Source organism: Tupaia chinensis, unplaced genomic scaffold (genome assembly GCF_000334495.1).
Source record: "Tupaia chinensis unplaced genomic scaffold, TupChi_1.0 Scaffold000235_1, whole genome shotgun sequence".
Classification (NCBI taxonomy): domain Eukaryota; kingdom Metazoa; phylum Chordata; class Mammalia; order Scandentia; family Tupaiidae; genus Tupaia; species Tupaia belangeri.
The window spans coordinates 2,857,353-2,866,956 of NW_006159713.1; positions in this window are offsets into that span (position 1 = coordinate 2,857,353).

Here is a 9,604-nt window from a genome sequence, read left to right on the forward strand (position 1 = left end):
GATGGCGTGGAGTCTGGCTTCACTCATGGCCAGTGGAGATGGTAAGTCAACTGTCCTTGGGCAGAGCAGGCACTTGGGTGTTTCTGTATCAGTCACCTGGAAGGACAAGAACATTTCCAATCGGGGCATTTGTGTGATCACACCAAACTGATGCCAACTTTAGAGACCTCCACTCTTCCCCTGAGCCCTAGAGCAAGCTTTTACCAGCCCTGAGCGGGAGTCCTGCTTGAGTTAAATTCTTACCAGGGCCATTCATTTAGACCCTCTACCTAAGATAACAGCTTGAACCACTGGCCTTTAAAAATAAGAAAGCTGACAATATTTTTTTAATTATTTAATTTAATGTAGTATTATTATTATTTAATTTGACCAGAGAGAGAAAGAAGGAAAGTGAGAAAGCAAGCCATCAAGTCCAGGACTCAAACCACGGTCAGCCGTGTGGGAATCCAATGTCTTAACCACCACATCACTTGCAATCTTTGACCTTGCAGCAGTTATTCTTTTCTCTCAAGTATTTTGCTTTTCTGACCACAAGAACGGGGCAGTCATGTCTTCCCAGATGGCTGGCTTCCCCCAAGATTTTCCCTACTGTTCAGTTCCCTTTAGAAGTGTTCTTTTACTGGGCCACCAGATGATATAGTGGTTAAGACACTGGATTCCCATGTGGTCAACCGTGATTTGAGTCCCGAACGTGGCAGCTTGAAACTCACACCAGTCACATGTGTGTGTGTGTGTGCCCAAAATCCTGAGATGGAGGAGGCATTGTGGCATGGCCATCCCCCCAGAGGGTGGTTCCTCACTTTCTATCTGCCTCTCTGGTGAACATACGTACTCTATAGCAAGAATCTCTCTCTCTAAAAAAAAGAGAAGTTCTCACTTGCTATGGGAGGGTGCAGAGCAGGGTAGAATCCTCAGATGTACATGTACGTGGGTCATTTCTCCTCTGGACCCTTCCTCTCATTTTCCAAGTGACCCTCTGATATTAAACTTTTGTCAAATCCTTTATGGAACCATCTGCTTCATTTTTCAGTCTCTGAACTCCAGTCCAACAGCATCTCCCTGTCTACCTTGAACATCCAGACATTGTCTTCGTAAAGCAGAGTCTCTCTCAAGGCAAGGCAGGTGATGAGAGAGAATAATGTCATCTCACGGGGACTGGAATGAGCAGACTGTGCCCACGACAGCAGATACCCTCCACTCAGCTCCAACTGACTGTCCTCAGATTTGCTAGATTTTTCTAGAAATGTCAGCTATTGGAATTTTCACAGGATAGCTTCTGTTAGGAAAACGTTTGCTCAGTTTCTGATGTGTGGATCCAGATTAAGCTCATTAGTTTGGAACAAATAAATATAGCCTTTAACTCTGCATGGCTTCATCTCTGGCTGATAATTGATAACCTACCATTTCAATGAATTTAAAAAATATATATATGTAGGCCTTCCGTCCTGCAGAAGCTGAGCTTCAGTCTGCAACGTTACTTGTGAATATTTCTCTATGCATTCCTTGGGTATCTGTATTTTTATGTGAAAGCAGTTCTCCTGACATTTATTTATTTATTTATTTATTTATGCTCACATCTTATTTATTTATTTATTTATTTAATTGTAAGAGCAAGAAGCATTCTTAAGCATCAGCTAGCCTTGTTTCGCCTCTGCAATGTTAAGTTCAGGAAACTGAGGCCCAGGGAGGGCACAGGCCTGTTCAGGACTACAGAACAAGTTAGAACTTGGGCCAGCACTTCGGGTGTTGTTATGGCTCGTGCACACCCTTACGTGTATCTGTGTTTGTGTTTTCCCTGGTCCTTAAGAAAAAGCCCACCGGGTTGCCAGATGTGCAGAGCTCAAGAAAGCTGAGGAAGTGGTTTGCCAGCGATGAGAAACAGGCACAGCCTGGGTGTAATCTGGCCTTCCCATCAGCCTCGCCTTTCCGCCTGCAGGAGATAAGCAGCCAGCGCAGAGGAAACTGACGCACGGTCACGCGCCACAGGAATGATGGTCCTTTGCTTGCTTTTATCTGAGGGCTTTGGCATGCTTCCCCTCCCTCTCTTAAGCACATGTGAAGTCCCGGGATCCTTCAGCCCCTGTGTGAGGGGGAAGTATCTTCCTCTGGTGAGCCTTCTCCCTTCTCCCACTTCCTTCTATTTCTCAGAGTCCTCCCTCCCTCTTTTTCTGAGGCCTCTGTGGAAGGAAAGCACTGAGAACTCGCATTGCTGTTTAATGTATTGTTCTTACATTTATTTAGGTCTGCTGGCAAAGAGAAAGCAAAGCCAGACTAGCCGTGGCAGTGCAACAGTAGCACAACACTCTGTGATGCTGGAATCCACAGGAAGATCAGGGTTCAGTCCCCAGGTTGACTTGCACACACATGCATGTGCACGCCCATGATCCTGGCTGACTGAGGCTAAGTTTGGATGGCCAATGAAGACCCTGTTGGGGGTTCTTGTCTCTCTCTCTCTGCCTTTTTCTCTCTCTAAATAAATAAACTTTTTAAAAAAGAAGAATGGGGCTAGCAGGTGGCATAGTGGTTAAGGTACTGGACTCCCACAAAACTGACTGTAGTTCAAGTCCCAGACCCGGTGACTTGAAACTCACACTGGGTACATGAGCGTGCATGCCCAAAATTCTGAGAGAAGACTGGAGGAGATCCTGAGAGGAGACTGGAGGGGAAGTGATTTCAGTGTGGATAACCCTCCTGGGGGGTTATTTCTCACTTTCTCCCTCTCTGTCACTGTCTGTGTCTCCAGCAAGTGCACGTACTCTGGAGCAAAAATCTTGAGGAAAACGGAGGAGGAGGAGAAGGAGAAGAAGAAAAAAAAAAAAAGAAAAGAAAAGAAGAAAAGGAAAGGAAAGGAAAGGAAAGGAAAGGAAAGGAAAGAAAAGAAAAGAAAAGAAAAGAAAAGAAAAGAAAAGAAAAGAGAAAAGAAAAGAAAAGAAAAGAAAAGAAAAGAAAAGAAAAGAAAAGAAAAGAAAAGAAAAAAGAAGACAATGCTTAACTCAAAGGCACGAGGTTATAATGAGACACTTTGACTGTGAGGAACATCCTGGTAAATGTCAGAATATATCTTGAGGGGCCCCTGACTCCAGCTTCTGGTAAAGTTGTCCCAAAGTGCAAGGAGATTTCTAGTCCCACATGTCTCACTTATTTTCATGTCAGCACAGACCTTGCCAAAGATTTCCTAGTTTCACTTTTAAAAATACACAAATACAGGGACCAGCAGTTAGCATAATGGTTATGTCGCTGGACTCTCATGTAGTCGACCGCAATTCAAATCTTAGACACAGTGGCTTAAACTCACACTGGGTGAGTGTGCGTGTGTGCCCAAGATCCCGAGAGGAGAATGGAGGAGTAGGGATTAAGGCATGGGCATCCCGGGGTGATTTCTCGCTTTCTATCTCTCTGTCTCTCTCTGTCTGGCTAGCACACACGCCCTATAGCAAAAACCTCTCAAAAAAAAATACACAAATACATATCTGTGTTTCTGTGCATGAAGGAGTGAGAGGAAAAGGAGAGGAGAAGAGAGGAGAGAGGAGAGGAGAGGAGACGGAAGCTCCCCTAACTTCAAGTTCTCCCAAGAACTAATCATCCGTATGTAGTCAGTTTATCATGCCTATTTTCCAGATGAGGGCTCTGCACCTCCTCACCTCCTCTCCATTGCTTGCCCTCGTTTTCTCTCCTCTCTTACTCATGCCTTTCTTGCATCCATGTCATCTATGTTCTCACAGTCAGAGTTGGTCCAGGGCTCCCTGGCAGGTAAGTGGGGCTGCAGGCCCACAGTCCATCTCACCACAGAGCTCCTTACAGTGGAGTGAGCACGTGGATGGACATCTGACCTCGCAAGTTCGTGGGAATCCACGGAGTGCTCCAGGATGCAGCCACAGAACAGAACATATAGTCAGCCAGCCTGGAGGACATGGAGCCCCAGCTCTGAAATCCAGGGGAGCAGAGGTGCCCCTATCAGCTGTGGTTTCTCAGGCTAATGGGGCAGTAGGAACTAGTGCTGGTAGTAGTGGCCTAAGCTGGTGTTGGGATAAGGTAAGAGAGTTGGGAGTTTCCATAGGTACAAAGATCACAGTTAGTACTTAACATGAATTTAGACTGTGCACAAAAAAAGGGATTAAATAGCATTGGCCCACACAATTAGTACCTCTTAAACTCTCTTTGGATTCTTGTAATTATATGAAGAAAGTCTTCATCTAATAATAGAATGCTGTTAACACTCCATATTTGTCGATTATTTATTTATTCATTTATTTATTTTTAAGAGAGATTTTTGCTATAGGGTACATGTGATCACCTGAGAGATGAGAGAGACAGAGAGACAGAAAGCGAGGCGGGTGGGGAGCATGACCACGCCACAATCCCTTCTCCATTCTCCTTTCAGGATTTTGGGTACACACGCACATGATCCCCACATGAGTTTCAAGCTGCCAGGTCTTGTACTCAAACCACTGCCATCTACATGGGAGTCCAGTGACATAGCCATTATACCATCTGCTGGTCCCTGTCAATGATTTTTATCGAGAAAGTAGACTTTAGGCTGAGAGTCTACCGCAAGCAGTAGTAGGCAAGAAATATTTTCTTTTATTGAAATATATTCTGTGGTTATTGGTTTTCTATTTAAGTAATGATGTGAAATTTGCTTTAAAATCAGACCCATTTAAAGGATGCTTCAAGGGATATAGGAACATTGATCAGCTCTGGGAACAGAGCAGGGTCCACAGGGACAGCAGCATTTGGGTTGGTTTCTAGAGAGAGAAAGGTTCATCCAGGCAGGACATAACTGAAAAGGTGTGACAGACACCAAGAGGAGCAGTTGCCCAACAATTGGGGGGTGGGGGGAGGGCTGTAGCCTATTTGTTCCAGTGAGGCCTATGTACCCCTCCACTGAGTAAAGTGGACTTTAAAAATAGTATATGAAAATGAAAATACCTCATTGTTTTTATAGTTTTTTGTTCTGTTTGTTTTTTAGGTTTTTGCCACAAGGCTGTGTGCTCATTGGAGAGACACAGTGAGAGGGGAAGTGAAAAATCATCCTCCAGGGGAGGATGGCCACACTGCAATCCCTCTTCTCCATTTGTCCTCCTGGGATTTGGGGCATACATGCACATGCGTGCACCAGGCATGAATTTCAAACTACCAGGTCTGGAACTCGAACCACAGTCAATCATGTGGGAGTCTAGTGCCTTAACTACCATGCCACCTGCTGGCCCCCTGTAGATTTTTCCAAATCATGCACATGACATAAAATTTACTATTTTAAAGATTTTAAAATGTGCAGTTCAGTGGTATTATATACAATACATTAGCACTGCATTGCAATCATACCTCCATCTCTCTCCAGAGTTCTCCCTTTTTTAAAATTTTTAGTAGGTGATTACACTCCCTAGAGAGAGGCAGAGAAATGGAAGGAGTGGGGAGAAAACACCCCCCAGTAGAACCACACGGCAATCCCTTTTCTTCCATTTCTCCACCCTGTTGGGATTTTGGAAACGCATGCACATGTGCCAGGCATATTTTTCAAGCAGCCAGGACAGGGATTTGAACCATGATGAGCCATGTGGGATCCAGCTCCCTGAATCTCTAGACAACAAACCTTGCTCTGCCAGAACTCTTCATTTTCCCAAACGGTATTTATCCTTTTGAGTCTGGTTTATTTTACTTTTTTTTTTTTAAGAATTATTTTATTTATTTATTTTTAGTTTGACCAGGGAAGGACAGAGAGGGGGAAAAGGCAAAAAAGCAAGTTACCAGGTCCAGGACTTGAACTACGATCAGCCACGTGGGAGTCCAGCACCCTTAACCACCACACTACCTGGCAGCCCCAAGTCTGGCTTATTTAAAGTTTTTAAGGTTTATTAAAGGATAAAGTTTTTATTGCATAAAATAAAAAGCAAGACTATAAAGAAAATATTATATTAAATAAGTTATCTGAATAATGTTTAAAAATTGATATAGTAAAATGTGTGTTTTTATTAACCATTAAATAATGATACAGAGCTATTCCGAGAATTATAGATACAGAGTTGGTTTAATAGTTTCATAGTTCCAGAGAGTAATATATCTTACAATAACTATAATGTGACATGATATCATAGAGTGATTTCTATGAGTGATAAAGTCTCAAATATTACAAGTACTACTGATATAATTGTGCTTTGCTGCCTATATTTAGAATGGAACGCAATGGTAACTTTCGCTTAGACGTTAGCAAAAATTTAAAAATATGTCAATTTTTCCCATCCAAGTTCACAGATCCCCTGAATTTCAATTATCTCCATGAAATTCTTAAGAATCTTCTTCTCCATGGAACCCAGGTTAAGAAGCTCCATTTAGAGAAGAGTTTGTTTGATAGCTAAGCCTAATTTACTAAGAAGGGATGTTTTTCTTTTCCATCAGTTTATTTCATTCTCAGTCCAGAGGTGAATCAAAGATCGTATTTTCCCAGCTTCCATCTGAGTCACTGGTATGGATGGTGGGCAAACAATCTCCATTAACCTCTTACCCTAGGCATTGTCTTTGAGCAGCAGCCTGTAAAAGAGAGTGATTAAGATAGAAGACTGGGGCATTTTTCTTTGAAAACTATTCCGCTTGGCCTCTTGGCTCATTTGTATCGCTGTGCAATGAAGCAGTCACATGCAGACACAGATATGTGCTGAAACAGGAGAGTCTCTGTGAGTGTAGACGGCGGTGTCCTAACAACAGAGACACCCTAGCCCATTCGTAGTAGTTGCTTAATTTTTCTCATCTGCAAACAGGCTCTGGATCGCCAACCTTTAATTAAGATGCAGTTTTCTTTTCAAAAGCAATGTGTTCTAATAAATACCATCTGAGCTGGGGTGGGGGTACTGCAGAAATTATAGCTGCAGCTGAAAAACCATGAGACTTGCAACAGGCTAACCATGAAGGCCTTCGGGAAGGGAATCGTTTCCATGTGCTTCGGAGATCAGGACATGCCTCATGGACTGTGTTCCTTGGCTTCAAAGCCAAACCACGATGCTGGGGCTGTGGGTTCAACTTCTTGTGTAGAAGGAGGACAGGCAGAGGGAAAAAGAGAGTGAGACAGGATGTTGGCTTAGATGACCTTTGCCCTGGCATTCTTGGACTGTAGAATCAAGAAGATACCGAGAGTGAGGTTGTAAGTGTTCTTACTGCAACAGAGATTACTGGCTTTGGTACTAGCATTCCTAGAGAAGAAAATATTTTAGTATCCTTATAACCCCCCACACATTTGCTAAGGGTTTGTCAGAAGATACTGAGAGTGAGGTTGTAAGTGTTCTTACTGCAGAGATTACTGGCTTTGGTAAAGAGCATTCCTAGAGAAGAAAATATTTTAGTATCCTTATAACCCCCCACACATTTGCTAAGGGTTTGTCAGATAAAATAGAAGATACTCAGTTAAATTTGAATTTCAGATAAACAAGAAATAATTTGGGGGGTATAAGTATTCCCCATGTAATATATTAAAAATATACAAGAGCATGATTGGTTGTTTTTCTGAAATTCAAATTTAACTGGGTGTCCTGTATTACTATTTGCTAAATCTGGGAACTCTGCCTTCACTCAAACCAGATTCTGAAAGTTTTCCTCTGGATAGCTGTAAAGAAATGCTGGGCTAGCCTGGGACATATCTCAGTCAATTTAGAGACACTTCTAAGGTCAGCACAACCTTTCTTAACCTTTCTGTTTAAGAAAAAAACTTTGGAATCTTACAGACTTAAGATGGCTCCCAACTCAGGCCTGCCACTGTCTGGTGGCTCAATCTTGAGGCCACAAGGCCTCTTGAAGACTCAGAGTCCTCTCAGACCTCTGCAGAATGGGAAGCTGAAAATCAGGGCTGATGTTCACCATATCCAGTGGTATAACCTGGTACCGATGGTTTAAAAATTAGAGTATTACCCTAGGTCAGTTGGTAAATCATTTCTCAAGGCCCCTTCTGTGCCAGTTACCTGGGTCCTCCTGTATCTCCCCTGGCCCTCCATCTTTCCTCACATGGCAATGAATTCCTGGCACAACCAAGAATATCAGAACCCTGTTCCAGGGCTTTGCTTGGTGTCCTTCCTGATTGGCAAATGTCTGTGGTTTCTTGGTAGTTAAATAAATCCACTACTACTCCTGTTGCGAATATCTACCTCAAAAGGTTGTCATTAAGGGTTAAGATGGGTGGAAGAACTGTGCAATACCTTGCCTGTGGATCTCACACACACACAATGAATGAATGAATGGATTCATGTACTACTTATAAGAAAGAGTCTTGGTTTTTTTTTTACATGGCAAAGTACTCTCACACACACACACACAGAATGAGTAAATTAATCTGTGCTACTTATAAGAGCGAGCCTTGGTTGTCTTTTTTTTTCTTTTCTGTTTTCTTTCTTTTTTTGAGAGTTTTTTGTTTTGTTTTGTTTTGTTTTGCCTTAGGGCACGTACACTTGCAGGAGAGAGAGAAAGAAACGATGAGAGAAAGAGAGTAAGAAATCATCTCCCTGGGGAAATAGCCACACCACAATCCCTTCTCCTCCTTTCTCCTCCCAGGTTTGGGCATGCACACACATGAACCTGGTGTAAGTTTCAAGCCACTGGATCTAAGACTCAAATCACGGTCAGCCATGTGGGAGTCCAGTGACATAACCACTACACTATCTGCTGGCCCTGAGCCTTGGTTTTCTTTGTATATCACAAAGTACTCTGTCTCTCTCAATAGATGGATAGATAAATAGGCAGGTTAGAATCACTGATTACACCAACTTTAAAAAAGATCTTAAAGATCCTTCTAGTTCTATGGGAACCAACAGTTAGCGTAATGGCTATGTCGCTGGACTCCCACATAGTTGACCACGGTTCGCGTCCCGGACCCGGTGGCTTAAAACTCACGCCGGGTGCGTGTGGGTGCGTGCCCAAGATCCCGAGAGGAGAATGGAGGAGAAGAGATTGTGGTGTGACCATCCCCCCTGGGGGGTGATTTCTTGCCTTCTGTCTCTTTGTCTCTGTCTGTCTGACGAGCGCACACGCCCTATAGCGAAAACCTCTCAAATATGCATGGGAGGTTTGAGGGATTGCTGGAAAGCTCTTTTGCTCAAAAACATCCCTTTCATCCAACTGTCACAAAGCCTGAAATTTCCCCATTAGCATTTTAGCCATCTTTAAAAATTGAACTAAGACTTACGGAGGTATTTCTCAAAGCCCACTCTCTTCAAGCTCGAAATGACCCAGGGTCACCCTGAAAGCCTTCAGCGTTAGGCTAAGGGGGTGGTAGAAAGGAGATTCTAAAAGGAGCCGAAAGGAGACCTGGGACCTGCCGAAGACACATGTGGCTAACTTTAAAACTCTGTGACAGGCTGGCTATGCATTAAATTGTCCCACTGGGGCAGTCGTACATTTGTGCTGTTACATAATACAGAAGGACAAAAAGCATAAATATTAACTGATCATTTCATTCAAAAGAGCTTCCAACAAGAAAGCCAGACCCCTTGATGCTGTCATATGCTAAGCAAAGCTTTCTTGTATTGTTGGTCAAGGGTTTTTCAACTGGATGGATGAAAATGTTTTTCACAGATCTACAAAGCCTGGGTCCTAAAACAAAGCCTCAAAATATCCAGGGGCAAAA